The following is a 15,514-nucleotide window of genomic DNA, read 5'->3' on the forward strand; positions in this document are numbered from 1 at the left end:
CAGCACTGAACATTCGGTCACGCTCACAAATCTGTCACACGCACAAATCTGAGGGTAAATTCAGCCCTGCAGAGATTTGAGAGAGCAAATTTTGATAATATTCCAACCTCTGTTAATCCTCAGAATTAACAAGCTGTTTTTTGTTGTTGTGCTTTTTTGGGGACAATACTGATTTATAAACATGTCATCTGTTCTGATTGGCTGCGGCTGCTCTTTTGTGATGATTTCATCATGAATGGATCAATAGAATTGCTCCGGAGTTACCTGAATTCAATATTTTAAACTGACTTTCATTGAAACTCAAAGCAGCATTATGTAGCAATTTTAGGTTAAACTTACTGCTTCTGAGAGCTGCATTTTACTTGAAGTGCCAGATGTGTTAGCCAGATCTCTCAGCTTGTCCAGAAATGCATGTGTGAAGCATGTTCTTTAGTGGTGGATCAAAGTATAAGCAGCAGCCAAAAAGCAAGAAGTTCAAATTCTTGCATATTTGGAAAAGGACCTCACTACTCAAGAGTTCTTTGTCTAAATCAGTTTTTTACACTGACATGCCAAATGTCACAGGACATGCACTGGTCTCGTGTCCCATGACTTTAGCCATGTGGGATATGAGTATAAAACCTCCTCAATGTGTATGTGGATGTGGAGATTTCAGCTAGAGTCGCTTGTGTATGTATTTACATGGACAACTCGAGCCAGAAGTGGCTGGTCACAATCACTGGTAATGTCTTCTACGATGTTTTTCTAGTACACACCTGACACTGTGGATTGAGGAATGTTAAACACCCACAACTCCAACTTTTAGAAACAGAATGTCCAATTCATTGGGCACACACTATCAGACCTATACAATTCTGACAATTCATGTCATCTTGTCACAAACACATTGACCAGTGTTCAATCTCACTCACAAGATAACACCTCACAACTTCACCTGAGGGAATACCTCCACTGTCCCACTGTTTGGCATGTCTGTGGGTTCACTATTTGGCAAACAACAGGTAATTGTTGCCCTTTCTACGTATGTGTTATAACTGATTATTAATGATTTTTAAGGCATTTACAACCTAATTAGTAACCATTAATAAACTAATTGTAAACCATTTATAAAACCTTTATAAAGGTAGTCTTATTTTAAAGTGGTACCAAAATATCTTAACAGATATAGAGTATCAAAAAGAAAAAGGCATAATTGTAATAAAAAAAAGTTAAATATGAGACCAGTCCAAAGTTTGGACACATCTTAAATTTTGTGTTTTTCTTTTATGTGTTTTTTCTCTGCCTTGTTGAATTTTTTGCCTCCTAATAAAGTGTTTGAGAGCATCAGTTGTGAAGTTGTGAATAGGTAGAGTTGGTATACAGTGAATAGTATTCTCAAGTACAGTCTCAAAAGCCTATCAAAATGTTAAGATGAAACGGGCACTCATCAGGATTTACACAGGAAAGAAAGAGCAAGAGTTTCCTCTGTTGCACAGGATAATTTCATCAAAGTTACCAGCCTTAGAAACCATACATTTAGAGCACATCAATTCTTCTTTTTGTTTGTTTAATACTTTTAAGTTACTACATGATTCCTTATGTGTTCCTTCATAGTCTGGATCACTTCAGTACAAATTTACAATAATTTAATATAAGAGAAAATCCAAATGAGTCTAAAAAAGAAACGAAAAACTAGCTATTCTAACTAAAATCTCAGTGCTCTACTGTCTGTATCTTCTTGTGTTTAATACGCCTCAGGACTCCTGAGCTCATCAAGCGTTGATCTGTGATTTCGTGTCAATCGAGTGAATGGGAGTTTACCTTTCTGCCTCCAACCACCCATTACATCATCACGTATCAGCTTAAAAAGCAAGGGTGTATTTTCGCTTTCAAGGGCTTCCGGACTTCTAAAGTTTCAAATGGGCTGGAAGTGGTGATAAATGGTGCGTTAGGAGGTAACCTTGAACCTGTCCGGTGGTGGGAGGAAGGCAAGAAGAATTACTGCAATGTATGGGAGACTGAATCGTGGTGTGTGAGGTCTTCGTTGAGGGGAAAAATATAGTAAAACATTGTATTTTCATAGAGTGTGAATATAGAATGTACAGGCTCAATTTTGTGTAGTAGGTGCCTGTTTTTTTTTTTACTTTTTTTTTTTATTACCTTTTTTAACCTTTGTGTTGAAGAGTGCAGTTTGCATGTATAAAACTTCTATTTTACCAGGTAAAATTTTTGAGAATCAGGTTTCATTTACAAACATGACATGGCCGATAAGCTCCAACAGAAAAAGTTCCACGGAAAATAAAACAGACACATAAAAAAAACATGTACACAAACCAAGGATAAAAATGTGGCTGGATCTAAAAGGGTGTGTGAGTATGCAGTAAGTTGATCCATGACTATTTACAAGAGCAACAGTCTACCATTATCTGTAAAAGGTGTTAAAACTGCAACTTTGAGGGTGTGTTTTGTCAAGTGTTTTAGTCATTTGCTGCTGCAAAGCAAAAGGAATTGCAGCCAAAGATACTAAAGGTTTTTGGAATGATGAGCCTGATGTATTCACTTGACCTTGTACGATAATATTATTAGTTACATGAAGAAGAGACCACAGATATGGTTCTGTCTTGCTCAGGATTGTCTTATAGATGAAGCAAAACCAGTGATGCAGCCACTGAGGGCCAGCCCACTCGTTTATACACTGTAAACCCAGAAGTTGTTTGAACTCAAATAAATTAAGTCTGTTTAACATAAAAATGGAGAACTATTTTGAGTTAGTTGAACATTTGTGGGCACATATATAAACATTCAAACTGAGATCTTTGAGTTGAACCAACTTATAATAACTGAGTTTAGTCTGTTGCCATTAACAGCTTCTTTTCCATTGGCTTCTGTCACAATCGATTTGTATACTGGGTGTGTCCAACAGTTTCTGACTAACACTCACCATCAGTGTGTAGTGATTCCTCCCAGGCTAGGTTAGGTAAACTTGTAGCTCACCAATTATAATTAAATGCTTGGTCTCTGTGTTTTAGGCTGTGGAACAAACATAATTTACTGATCTGCAGTAACTCAGTGTTCTCACTGTGCTCTCAGTACTTTTAATTCTTTACTGTTTTCTTTCATCTACTTTTCTATCAGTATTTAAAAAATAGTTGAATGAAACCAGAAAGAAGACTAAAAACAAGTTCTGGAAAATATTCATTTTAAATATATATGTATATGTATTTGTTAAGTTCACTGTACTTAAAAATGATATAGCATGAACTTAAAATTTTATTTAAAAGTTTTGAATATAGTCAAATTATCGGGTTTTACACACTTAAAAAACAACTTGCATTTACAGGCTATTTAAAGTAGATACAACTCAAGTAAACTGTGTAGATTTAACTATGATTTGAGTACACTTAAAAAGCAAGCATAAAGTGAACTTAACTTGAAAATAACAGTTATAATTGCTTGACTTTTTCAAGGCAACCGGTTTCCTCATTTTTTTTTTTAAGTAAGATCAACTTATCACATTTTACAGTGTAGAGATCACAGTGAGGAGTAGTAAAAGGTGCATTAGTGGCAAAGCAGATAGCTGAATGATGGAAAGTGTTTAGTTTATAAAGAGCGGTGCATGATACCATTTTGTAGATGATGTTGCCATAGTTCAAAATTGGAGGTATTGACATTTTAACAAGTGTAAGTTTACACTGTAAAAAAACCCACTGGATATATCCAACCATTACTCAACTATTTTGAGTTAAGTGAACATTTGTGGCCACATATACTTTGAAACAGAGATCCTTGAGTTGAACTAACTTATAATAACTGAGTTTAGTCTGTTACTCTGTGTTGGCTGTGTGCTGTATACTGTTTACTCTATAGCATTATCTTTGTTTATCTTTGTATATATATTTGCTACGTTTATTAAAAATTATTATTATTACCTTTATTACATGAACTTAAAATTTCTTAGGTAATCGGTTACTACAAAAGTTTCGAGTAAAGTGAATTTATAAGTTTACTAAACTCAAAACTTTTGTTGTAACCGATTACCTAATACATTTTAAGTTCATGTAATATCATTTTTAAGTAGAGTGAACTTAAGAAAAACATATACACATTTATTTAAAATTAAGATTTTCCTGAACTCATCTATTTTTTTATCCAAGTACTGTAAACTACATTGTTTTTTTTTTGTAAGATTTACATAATTAATATAATTTCCGCCGACTAACCAGACCACAATATGTATGATAGTATATTATTTTTTAATGATTTATATCAATTGCTGTGCATAATAATTCTACCTCCAATGTGATGGGCAGGCGAATAAAAATTGTAGATTTGTATTTAGTCTTCTTTTTTATTTCGTTCAACTATTGAAGAAAGAAAACAGTAAATAATGAAGAGCATTGAGAGCACAGCCAAGACAGAGTAACTGCAACTCAGTAAATTATGCTTGTTTGTTCTACAGCCAACAACACAGAGACCAAGCAATTAATCATAACAAAAGGTCTACAAGTTTACCTAAGGTAGCCTGGGGTGGATCACTACACACTGATGGTGAGTGTTAGTCCAAAACTGTTGGACACACCCCAAATGCAAATAGATTGTGACAGAAGCCAATGGAAAAGAAGCTGTTAATGGCAAGATCTCAGTTTGAATGTTTATATATGTGCCCACAAATGTTCAACTAACTAAAAATAGTTGAGTAATGTTTAGAAATCTCCATTTTTATGTAAAACAGACTTAATTTATTTGGGTTCAAACTACTTCTGGGTTTACACTGTAAACCCACTGGATATATCCAACCATTACTCAACTATTTTGAGTTAAGTGAACATTTGTGGCCACATGTACTTTGAAACACAGATCCTTGAGTTGAACTAACTTATAATAACTGTGTTTAGTCTGTTACTCTGTGTTGGCTGTGTGCTGTATACCCTTTACTCTATAGCATTATCTTTGTTTATCTTTGTATATTGTGACTGGCCCCTGGGGTTAGGGGCGTGGTCACTGTGACCCGGTAGCAGGAAGCCCACAGAGATACACAGACAAGGGGAGTAAATGAACTCAAACGTACCCTTATTTGGTTTTAAACGCCCTCCACCACACCCAAAAGAACTTAAAACAACATAACTCGGCCCAATGGGGCTCTAGAGTCTGTAGAGAACTTTTAGTCTTTGTTTTTAGGTCCGTGCGGCCTCAGCTCTCAGCTCCCTAGTCCAAAGTCATCTCCTTGAGTGAGCTGAGGCTCTCTTTTTATGCCTGTCCCAGCTGGCGGCTTAATCAGTCCTGATGCGGACCAGCTGGGACAGACAGGGCTGTACACTCCGGCGTGGGGCGGACCCACGGATCCCCCACCTCCTCACGCCACAATACATATTTGCTACGTTTATTAAAAAATCATATTATTAAGTTTATTACATGAACTTAAAATGTCATAGGTAATCGGTTACTAAAAAAAGTTTCGAGTTAAGTAAATGTATTGGGTTTTACAGTGTAGCTGCATGAGAGAAAGAGGCTTTATTTTGAAAGAAGAAAACTAATCTAGCTCTGACTTTCTTCTGAAGATTATTGATATGTGTGGAGAAAGACAGAGATGAGTCCAGCCAGATGGTTGGAGGCATCATTTGCTCGACTAAAACTATGCATTTGGTCCAGGCTTGTGGCAAGTGTTCTTATTGGCAAAACTAGCAGTAAAGAACATTTCCTCCCTCTGTCATGCATGTGCCTCCATCTGAAGGACGCCATAATTAAGTTATGAACATACTGTATGAGGGAAATTGTTCTCTATTGTTTCATCACATCATCACAAACTGGAGCCATCAGACTGTCTGAGTGCCGGCCAATACAGAGACGATCGCTATCAGCCTGGAACAGCACTAACGGTAACCTGATCATAATAAACCCGCAGCATGTTCTGCTGGGTACAGTAAGTGCTTCTACATGATATTACACTACACTCAACTGTTCCAACACAACAATGTTCAAATGTTTTCTCCAAAACAGTGCACTGGTAATTACATTAACCGCTGGAGATGATGGAGATGGACGGGCTGAGCTTCATATCAGAGTAATACCGAACTTCCAGTCTCCCAAACACTGAGGACTGATTATTGCAGCTGATTATTGTCTTACTGATGATCATGTGACTGTTCCATTTAGGCAATGGGTAAGTGGAGTGTTGCATTCCTGCCCAGCTTAAACCCCACAGAACACGATATTTGTTCTCCAGATTACAGTTAAGACTACTGGAGGTCATGTTCTATTCATAAAGCACTGCAACTTTATAGTGGCCATATTCTGAAGGAGAAAAAAATATATGAAAAATGGTTCTACATAGTACTGAAAAGGGTTATTCGTAACAAAAATGACACATTTTCTAGTGCTATATAGAGTACAAGCATTTTAAAATAAAACGGAAGCCTGGAAAAGTAAGTGGATCTGATAAAAACAGTATAAAAGAGCATTTTAGAGTTGCAACGTCTCTCAAATGTGGACAGATGTTCACCAATCTGCCCTAAATCGTGGTAAAATTTCAGAATTGTGATACAGTATCCCACCATCTGCATGTCATCAACAGATTCTGGAGAATCTGAAGAAATCCCTGTGAACGAAGGACAAGGCGAGCCGTCAGTTCTGGATGCTGGTGACCTTCAGGTCCTCAGGTGACACTAAAAGCATTAAAGGGGAAATCCAGAGTAAAATGGTGTGACTCTGGTTGTAGTGAAACATGATAATGAGTATAAACTTTTGTTAAAAAGCTCACCTCCCTTCACCCCCAGCATTCCATAAAAAACAGTGCTTTTATCTGATGCTCCCAACAGACTTAGAATACTAGCGATAGCGGCATGGAATTGCCCATGGAAAGGAATCACTATTTTTTATCATTAACAAGCTCAAAGTAGCTCCATATTTCATTATTTGAATTCTGAGAGCCCTGGAATTTAAAATAAGGCACTGAGAGCTTGGAAAGCGCCTGTTAAAACTTCTGGATCTCTGAACGCTGTGGGAGAGCTGAGGTGTGCTATTCATCAAAGGTAAGTACTTTTTATCATGTTTTACTACAACAAAAGTCCATTTTACACTAGAGTTCTCTTTTAATGGTGAGAACTTTGGCTGAAAGCATTGTATTTCAGAATGCTGGAAGCAAACAGAGGTGGGCTATTCGACAAAGGTTTGTACTCGTAATCATGTTTCACTACAACCCAAGTCAGTTTCACACCAGATTTCAGCTGGGCCCAAAGATCACCAGCATTCAACATTGACCACTAGTCATGTTTTCTCCAGATCCTATGGGTGAATGGAGGTGAGCGTTTCGACAAAAGTTATCATGTACTCATTATCATGTTTCACTACGCCTAAAATCAATGATGTAAATCACTGCATGGGCTCAGGAACACTTAAGTTCAAAAATCAGTGGACCCAAGGCATTCTGCTAACAATATCCACAATGCTTTCAGATTGGCTTCAGTTCAATGGAAAATTTTAAATATAAAATGTGTCACTGGTGTGTCCTGTTTATTATCAAAAAGCATTTTCTTTGGACTATATTGTTCTGGACAATGCTATAGCCCTATCGCTAGGTGGAGGTAAATGGAGGTGGGCTATTAGACTTTCGGTGGGCTATTAGACAAAAGTTTCTACTCGTTATCATGTTCCACTACACAAGACTATGAGGTAAACCACAGCATAGGCTCAGGAACACTACTAAAAACAAATGGACCCAGAGCAATCCTGTTAACAATATCCAAAATGCTCCCAGATTGGAAACTTTTCACTGATGTATCCTGCTTATAATCAAAAAGCATTTGCTTTGGATTGTATTGTCATGAGCACACTCTCAGCAAGTTGGGGTTGAGGAACATCTCAGCATATTTAGAGTATAAATGAGGCTCACAGTGTGTGTTGTAGGTCTTCACGATGAACTATTATAAATACTGAAGACCAAAAAATGTCAAAAAAAGCTCTAAAAATAAAGAGACCACACGGCGGACCCCGGCAAAGGAAGGATGTGCGGACTGGGTTTATTCCCAACATGCAAACAAATTTATCTTTTGTGTTTTCCACCTGTGAAACATGCCTCTTCCGTGCCAGGAGCTGAGCTTGTTTCTGTTGCCTCGTCCTCTGGGCTCAAACCCCCCGGGAGCCGCCGCACTTCTGCTGCTGTGTAAGCCCTCCACACTGTGTGTGCATGAAAGAGAGAGAGAGAGAGAGAGAGAGAGAGAGGGGGAGTAAAAGAGAGAGAGTGAAAGAGAGATATGGTCCACTGTTCCGCTGCTGTGGATGCAGAAGGTCACTCTGTCCTTTTGATTGTTCAGCCCTACATGGACTTCTGTCAAGCCATTAATTTCAACCACGGCTTGAAGGGAGCATTTCTTACCGTTCCCAGTCCTGCATTATATTTATTATATTTTCTGCGGCACAATTACCTCTCACATATCATACACTACACTCACCCAGTCCAAGTTTTAAACTGGGGCTTTTAGACCACACGCTAATGGAGCAGCTTCGTAATACCTTTTACAGAGAGTCGATAAAAAAAATTAAAAAAAACTGAACCAGGGTCTTGATTACAACCATTAATGGGTCAGTCGTCTATGGTACGATTTCATTTTCTTACAGTCCGAGTGGCTCAGATCTCACTCTTCTAGTTCGCAGATCATGGATCATGTGAACTAGAAAAGGCTTGAGTTACAGGAGAAGTTTGTACTAAGGCCAGGTGGTGATTTTATTCAGTGGAATATATTTTATTGAGCCATGGTCGAAATGGAATCGAATACAGCAGGGGTAACAAGTTCAATTCAAAAGTATACAGTAAAAGTGAGATGCGGTAAATAATGCAAAATGATACACTGCACAAAGAGTAAGGTCAGGCCAACTTAAAATAACATACTGTAGGTATTTTTTTTGAGAAAACTCAACTTCAAATTCTCCTTATAGGTCTGGTCAACATATCAAATTGAGTTGAACTTTAACCCTTTGAACCCTAGGCTGTTTTGCTGTGTTTTTTTTTTGTTTGTTTTTTTCATTTTTGTCAGTTCCTCTTTTAGGTCTTATAACACAGTAATTATATCAGACAGACACATGCCCTGATCTCTTTTACTCCAGAAGCCATACAGCTGCTCAAAATATATAATCATTTAAAATGTAAAAAGAAGCAGAATTGTTATATTTTCCTGGAACTGATCATGTTCTGGTCAAAATTTTACCAAGCGCTTTATTTTTTATTTTTTTTTTTGAATGTATAGACTTTGAATATATATTCACACCTAAGATATATTTTCAAAAATGGTTCAACTAGAGTGTTTATGAGTTGAAGGCATAAGAATATTGATGATAGTTCATTAAATGGCTTTTTTTTTAGATTTTAAGTGATGCGAAAATAAGGCTGCATCCATATTTAGTCACTCTAGCTTTTCCAGCTTTTCCATGCATCCAGTTCTTCCAGCACTGAATCTCCCAGTGTATCCTAAACTAAACCAGCAGCACAAGCAATCACCCTCTCCATTAATTCCTGCCCAAGGCTTCAGTGCCTTGTCAGGCGGCTCGCTGTTGATCATACATAACATGGGCCAGTGTAGTATGTCACTGTCAAAACTGGGCAGGCCATTATTTTATCCTTTTCCCTCCCCCAGAGAACCCGAGATGCACATTCTGACCAGTATATTCACAAGCGCTGTTACCAGGGTTGAGCATTGTAATTCAGACCACAGGGGGCTTACCTCTATATTTACATGCTCCACTGTGAAACGAGAGCCTGTGGAATAAACACTCATTGTCAAAAAAGAAAAAATAGTTTCACAAATAAAAATAGTTTCAACTGTAGGGCGCTGAGAGGTCCAGCGGTCTAAAGCGATGCCACTATAAACGGGAGGTCACAGGTTCGAACCCCCGCTCATGCAGCTTTGCCATCAAGCTGCCGGCGCTCAGAGGGAGCACCATTGGCCCTGCTCCCTCCGGGTGGGTAGATGGCGCTTTCTCCCCACATCACTCATAGGGTGATGTCTGCAGCACAGGGCGTCTGTGAGCTGATGTATCAGAACCGAGCCGCTGTGCTTTCCTCTGAGCGCGCTGTGATGCTGCTCGGCAATGCTGCATCAGCAGCAGCTCGAAAAGAACATGTATCGGAGGAAGCATGTGCTAGTCTTCACCCTCCTGGTGTGTTGGAGTGGGTTGGGTAATTGGCTGTGCTAAATTGGGGAAAAATTGGGAAAAAATTGAAACAAAATAAATAAATAAATAATAGTTTCAACCAAAAACAAGTTATAAGAAAGATGAAAGTTACCAGAAGCAATAAATCATTAATATTTAGACTAATATGGGAAACTCTTGGACATATTTATTGAGCTACACATGCAGACGTTAGAGTGGTTCCTAATGGTGTTAATCTGTGATTATTCATCCCATGGAGCTTCAGTATACTCGTGCAGTTCCTACAGAATTTAGATTTGGTAGAGATAAAGTCTTGATAATGCATCCAATGGTGGTCTGGCGATTAAGGCTTCAAGGCATGTGGCAGACAAGGTATTACCACTGGTTGATGGACCTCATTAACGTAGCGTTAAACTGTAAAGTGCCTATAATGAAGGCTAAAGGTGATCTGGCATCAATCAACTTGGACATTTTAAAAGCTAGATTAGTCACTGGAGATGCCCTCCAAGAATGATCCCTGTTGTTTGATTTGTTTTGGGCTTTTTTTGAGGTTTATGAGTTTATATCAACCAAAAAATCCCAACTTCTTTGGTACCCCCACTCTATCTTCTCTCTTTTCACAGCTCCAACCTGAATGGTGCCAGCTGGATTCTGGCACTTGTTGAAGACTGAAGACATCATTTCCAGCCTCTCTTCATTTCTCTTTCTTTCACACGCTCACTCTCTGTCTCTTACACACTTGCTCTTGAAGCAGCAGTGTGTGGACAAGCATTGTCCTATTGGAGTAGCACACCAGAGTCTGCATTCAGAAGAGGTAGAGCCACTGGTCGCTGGAACTCGTTAATGAAGTCTAAAAGTGAGCTGGTAGCATACATTGAGTTCATTCATCAGTCCTTCTGGAAACCTCGATACATGGATTCATTAGTCATCTCCAGTGTTGGGAGTAACGGCGTTAAAATAAACGGCGTTACTAACGCCGTTACTTTTTTCAGTAACGAGTAATCTATCTAATTACTATGACTGTAACTATAACGCTGTTACCATTCCGACACCCCGTTACTGCACGTTACTTTAGCAGCTCAATTAACCTTTTTTTTAACTTCGCGCATAAAGACAAAGGCGCAAGTGTGTGTGCGAGTCTCATGGGAGGGGAAGCTGAGACCAGGGTTTCTCTAGGGGTCCGCAGGCTCATCCTCAGAGCAAGACAGTACTCTGTAGTGAGCACTTTTAATCAGAGGTCTCAAACTCGCGGCCCGCAGAGCGATATTTTTAGCTGCAACTTGAAATTAAATTTTAGTGTTAGTACGCCCGCGAGAAAGACGAATCCTCTCCCCGTCCACCAGCACAGCGCATCCTATTCATTTCAATAGAGAGAGTGCCCGCATGAGCACAGCCCCGCCCTCCGGCAAAAAGTTCAGCTGTGTGTGATACGAGCCTCACACACACACAGAACAGCTGCCTTTCAACCATGGAGGAGAAGCTAAAAAACGGATTTATAGAACTATAGATCACAGTGAAAATGATAAAAAAATCTTAAACTTACGATTGACCACAGCTGTTGCTTGATTTGAATAAAAAAAAACGTTCGGGGGTAATGCAATAGTTACTTTTACTGGTAACTATTTACTTTTATAGTGGAGTAACTCAGTTACTTACTCAGTTACTTTTTTGGAGAAGTAACTAGTAACTATAACTAATTAACTAATTACTTTTTCAAAGTAACGTGCCCAAGACTGGTCATCTCCACTAAGACAAAAGCAGGACTCATCGATAAAGATGCCCACCAAGTTTATTTCCTGTCCGTTAGTTCCTTCTGGGTGCTATAACTATTTTTTTTGGACAATGCGTATATAATAAGTAATGATATATCAAGGAAAAACTGTTTTTTAGAAGCCCCACCGCACCCCCAGTAGACCCAGAGAGAGGACGTTAAAGGTTGCCCCAGCCATGATCTTCTCTGTTCCACGTTTTTTAATTAACAACCTCTCCACAGCTCTCACACTCTTCCATGGCTTACCCTGAACTCTGCAAGCAGATGGTTTCTGACACTTGTTAAAGCCTGAAGACATCATTTCCAGCCTCTCTTCCTCACTCTCTCTCTCTCTCTCTCTCTCTCTCTCTCACACACACACACACACATCCACATACACACATACTGCTGCTGAACTCTCCTCTAAGATTCGCTTCTGCAGCACATTGTGTGAGCCCTTGCCTTCCAGAACACGCGCTGCCCTTGAGCTAAAGAGCCAGCGAGGAAAACTGCTGGCTGAACACTTATTTAGCACTGGAAGATGTCTTCATTTCTGAGCGGGAGCCTTGCTCGGCTTTACCCCGAGCCCGCACTCAAAATTCAGCCCCGCCGTGACTCAACCACCAGCATCCACCAGACCTGCTAGATAAGCCGCAGCACGTCCACCACAAAACTGCTAACATGCTAATTATATATATATATATATATATATATAAGTCTGCTTGGATTTTATCACTACAACTACACTTTTCTCACTTACACTTTGACATAAAACTCTTGTGTTTCCTAGTGGAAAAAAAGTTGATTAAAATATACTAAGCATTATTATAAGCATGCTATAGTGCACTAAAGTATACTTGTATCCACATTAATCCGTATATATATATATATATTAATCAGTATACTTAAAGAGTGCTAAAATGGAACAACTTTTTTTTGTACTTATTATACTTTAATTATAGCATAAAAATGTACAAAATTCATATTTAAATTGTGCTAAGTGTACTTAACTATATATTTTAAGTATACTTAACTAACATTTAAACACACTACTTCATGTATGTAACCCCATATTTTTAAAATATGCTTACAGTAAAATTATAATACATTTAATGAGTATTAAAACTGTATCAGTTTTTATTATACACCAGGTATATTAGAAATGTACTAAGAATTTATGTTAAATATATATGATCTATTTACATTAGAGTACAAATATGCTTCTTGTTCCTGTCTTTTAAGTGTCTTTTTTCCAGTATACTCCGTTGGGTATAAAAAAAACATATTTTAATATGCTGTACTACATTTTTTGCTTTCATCTTTTTAATTTGACATTTAAATGTCATTTCTATAAATGTATATAAATTTAAATCCATCATGCTCATATTATTCATCTAGCTAGGAACGTTATGTGAAAAATGTTCTATAAATGTTGTGATGCAAATCGATTGTTATTATTACGGCACTGGTTTTTAGAACGTTCCTGGAACATTATTTCTGTAACGTTACAAGCTAACCTTTCCTGGATCCTTTTTAAAAATGTTGTTAAATGTTCTTATATCTCTGTTAGCTGGTTCTCTGCACAGCCTACACCTCGCCTTGCCTCGCCTCGCCTTGCCTGAGTTTTCCCGCCATTTCGGCGCTGCACCGGCGCTTAGCTCTATACGTGTCCTACTTTTCACGGCGCAGCATGAATAATGTGCAGCAAGTCTCATGAAAGAATCATCACCTCCAATGAATTATTGATCCATCGCAGAGCTGTAAGTGTAGGTTACAAAGTGTGTTTACCCACACAAAGTTAATCGGCCTGCTTTATTAATTGACACAAGCTGAAAGGAGACGCGGGATTGTGGGAGTCACAGCATTTATAAGCGTCTATTTCGAGACGTGAAGAACTGAGGCGAAACCAGGACAGACACATGACTGCAGCATGGAAATGGGAGCTTTAATTAATTAGGCCAGACGTTTTTTAATTAAACCTGGGTATAGCCTTAAAACACGAGTCGTCTCGAGCCGCACCAGAAGCACCGATTCTTAACCCAAAGGCATCAACTGATCTGACCTGAATCCACCTGAAACCTAACATCAAATTTATATCAGAATGATAAAGAACAAGCACCTACGCACAGGGCCATTTTAAGGCATTTTGTGGGCCCCAAGCTAAATGGACCCCACCACATACCATCACCCCCAACCCACTTTCTGAAAAACATACTGTGCAAAATTTAATCCACACTTTATGTCACTATTTTTGATGAAATATCACTATAAAAATTAAACAGTACAAATACTGCTTGTAGTAATAGCAGTAGTGTTTCCATTTAAACATGAATTGCAAAAAACTCACCACCATATAAAGAAAGTGCAAATTGCATAGTAACTACAAAAGAAAGATATACTTTGAAAATATGCACAGTAACTATTAGTCACTATTACTTATATATATATATATATATATATATAACATTTTCTGACATGCAAAATGATTTATATTTATGTTAAGTACACATACTTACTACCTGTAGCTTAACATAACAGATATATGCATTCTGCTGTTTGAGAATATGGTGAGTGTTTTAATTTGCAGCCATTTTCACGCATTAGCGTCAATGTGCCATGGCCAACACAAGCGACTCCTACTTTCCAAATTAATAAACAAGTAACGGTAAAGTAATTAAACTAGGTGGAAAAAAAATTAAGCTGTGAAACTTAAACAAATTCAAACAAAGCACAATATAAGCTAAGTCCACTTTTATTGAAATGGCTTTGAGGAAACTTAACAAATTCCTAAATCGACTAAAGCCTTGAGATATTTGATAAATTGTGCCTGAATTGGACTGAAGCCAAATAACTTGAACATGAACTCAACATAGGTTTTAGACCTAATTTTCTCATTAATTTATTAAAGTCAATTGACCCACTCAACTCATTAGGAATCCCCCTATCATTTACAAACATTATAACTTTAACAAATCTTGATATCTGCTAAAGCCTTGAGAAATGCCAGTGTTCAGCCTCTTTCACAAGGTAACACCTCACAACTTATACACTTGTGGGTACCTCCCAAGATGTTCCTTCAGGTAAGCTTTTTATGCAACATTGATTTAAATACAGTATGTGGTGAACATATGTTGGATGTTTATTTATTCATTTAATTTATTAATGCCTAGATGATGGCAAACACAATCTGTGCAGCAACAGATTTTCTACATCTACAAGCTGGAGCAGATGTAGATAGCAGTGTCTAATAGAGTAAAGGACAGTGAGTGTTTAAAACACTGTGTTTAAAACCTCCAACACAGAGACTGTAAAAAAAGATGGACACTGTGTCTCTGTTCCCATTCATTCAATGAAAATGAAGCCAAAATCTTCCGCCATGTTGGCGATCCTGACACCCGATTCTGCGCAGTAGAGACCAGAGGAGGGAGAAAGACTGTGGAGAGCAGCCTACTCATTTAAATAACCCCGCCCCTGAGGGCTGCCTCGAGGTCACAGACTGCAGAGCGGGGCGGAGCCCATAAGCAGCCCTTTTACAATAACCACACCTTTTTTGAATAGAGCTGAATAACGGTTTAAATAACGAATTCTGTAGGGATATAAAAATTTGACAATATAAGCAGAGGTTACACTAGCTGTTACATT

The sequence above is a fragment of the Astyanax mexicanus genome, chromosome 20 (assembly GCF_023375975.1).
Source record: "Astyanax mexicanus isolate ESR-SI-001 chromosome 20, AstMex3_surface, whole genome shotgun sequence".
NCBI lineage: Eukaryota > Metazoa > Chordata > Actinopteri > Characiformes > Acestrorhamphidae > Astyanax > Astyanax mexicanus.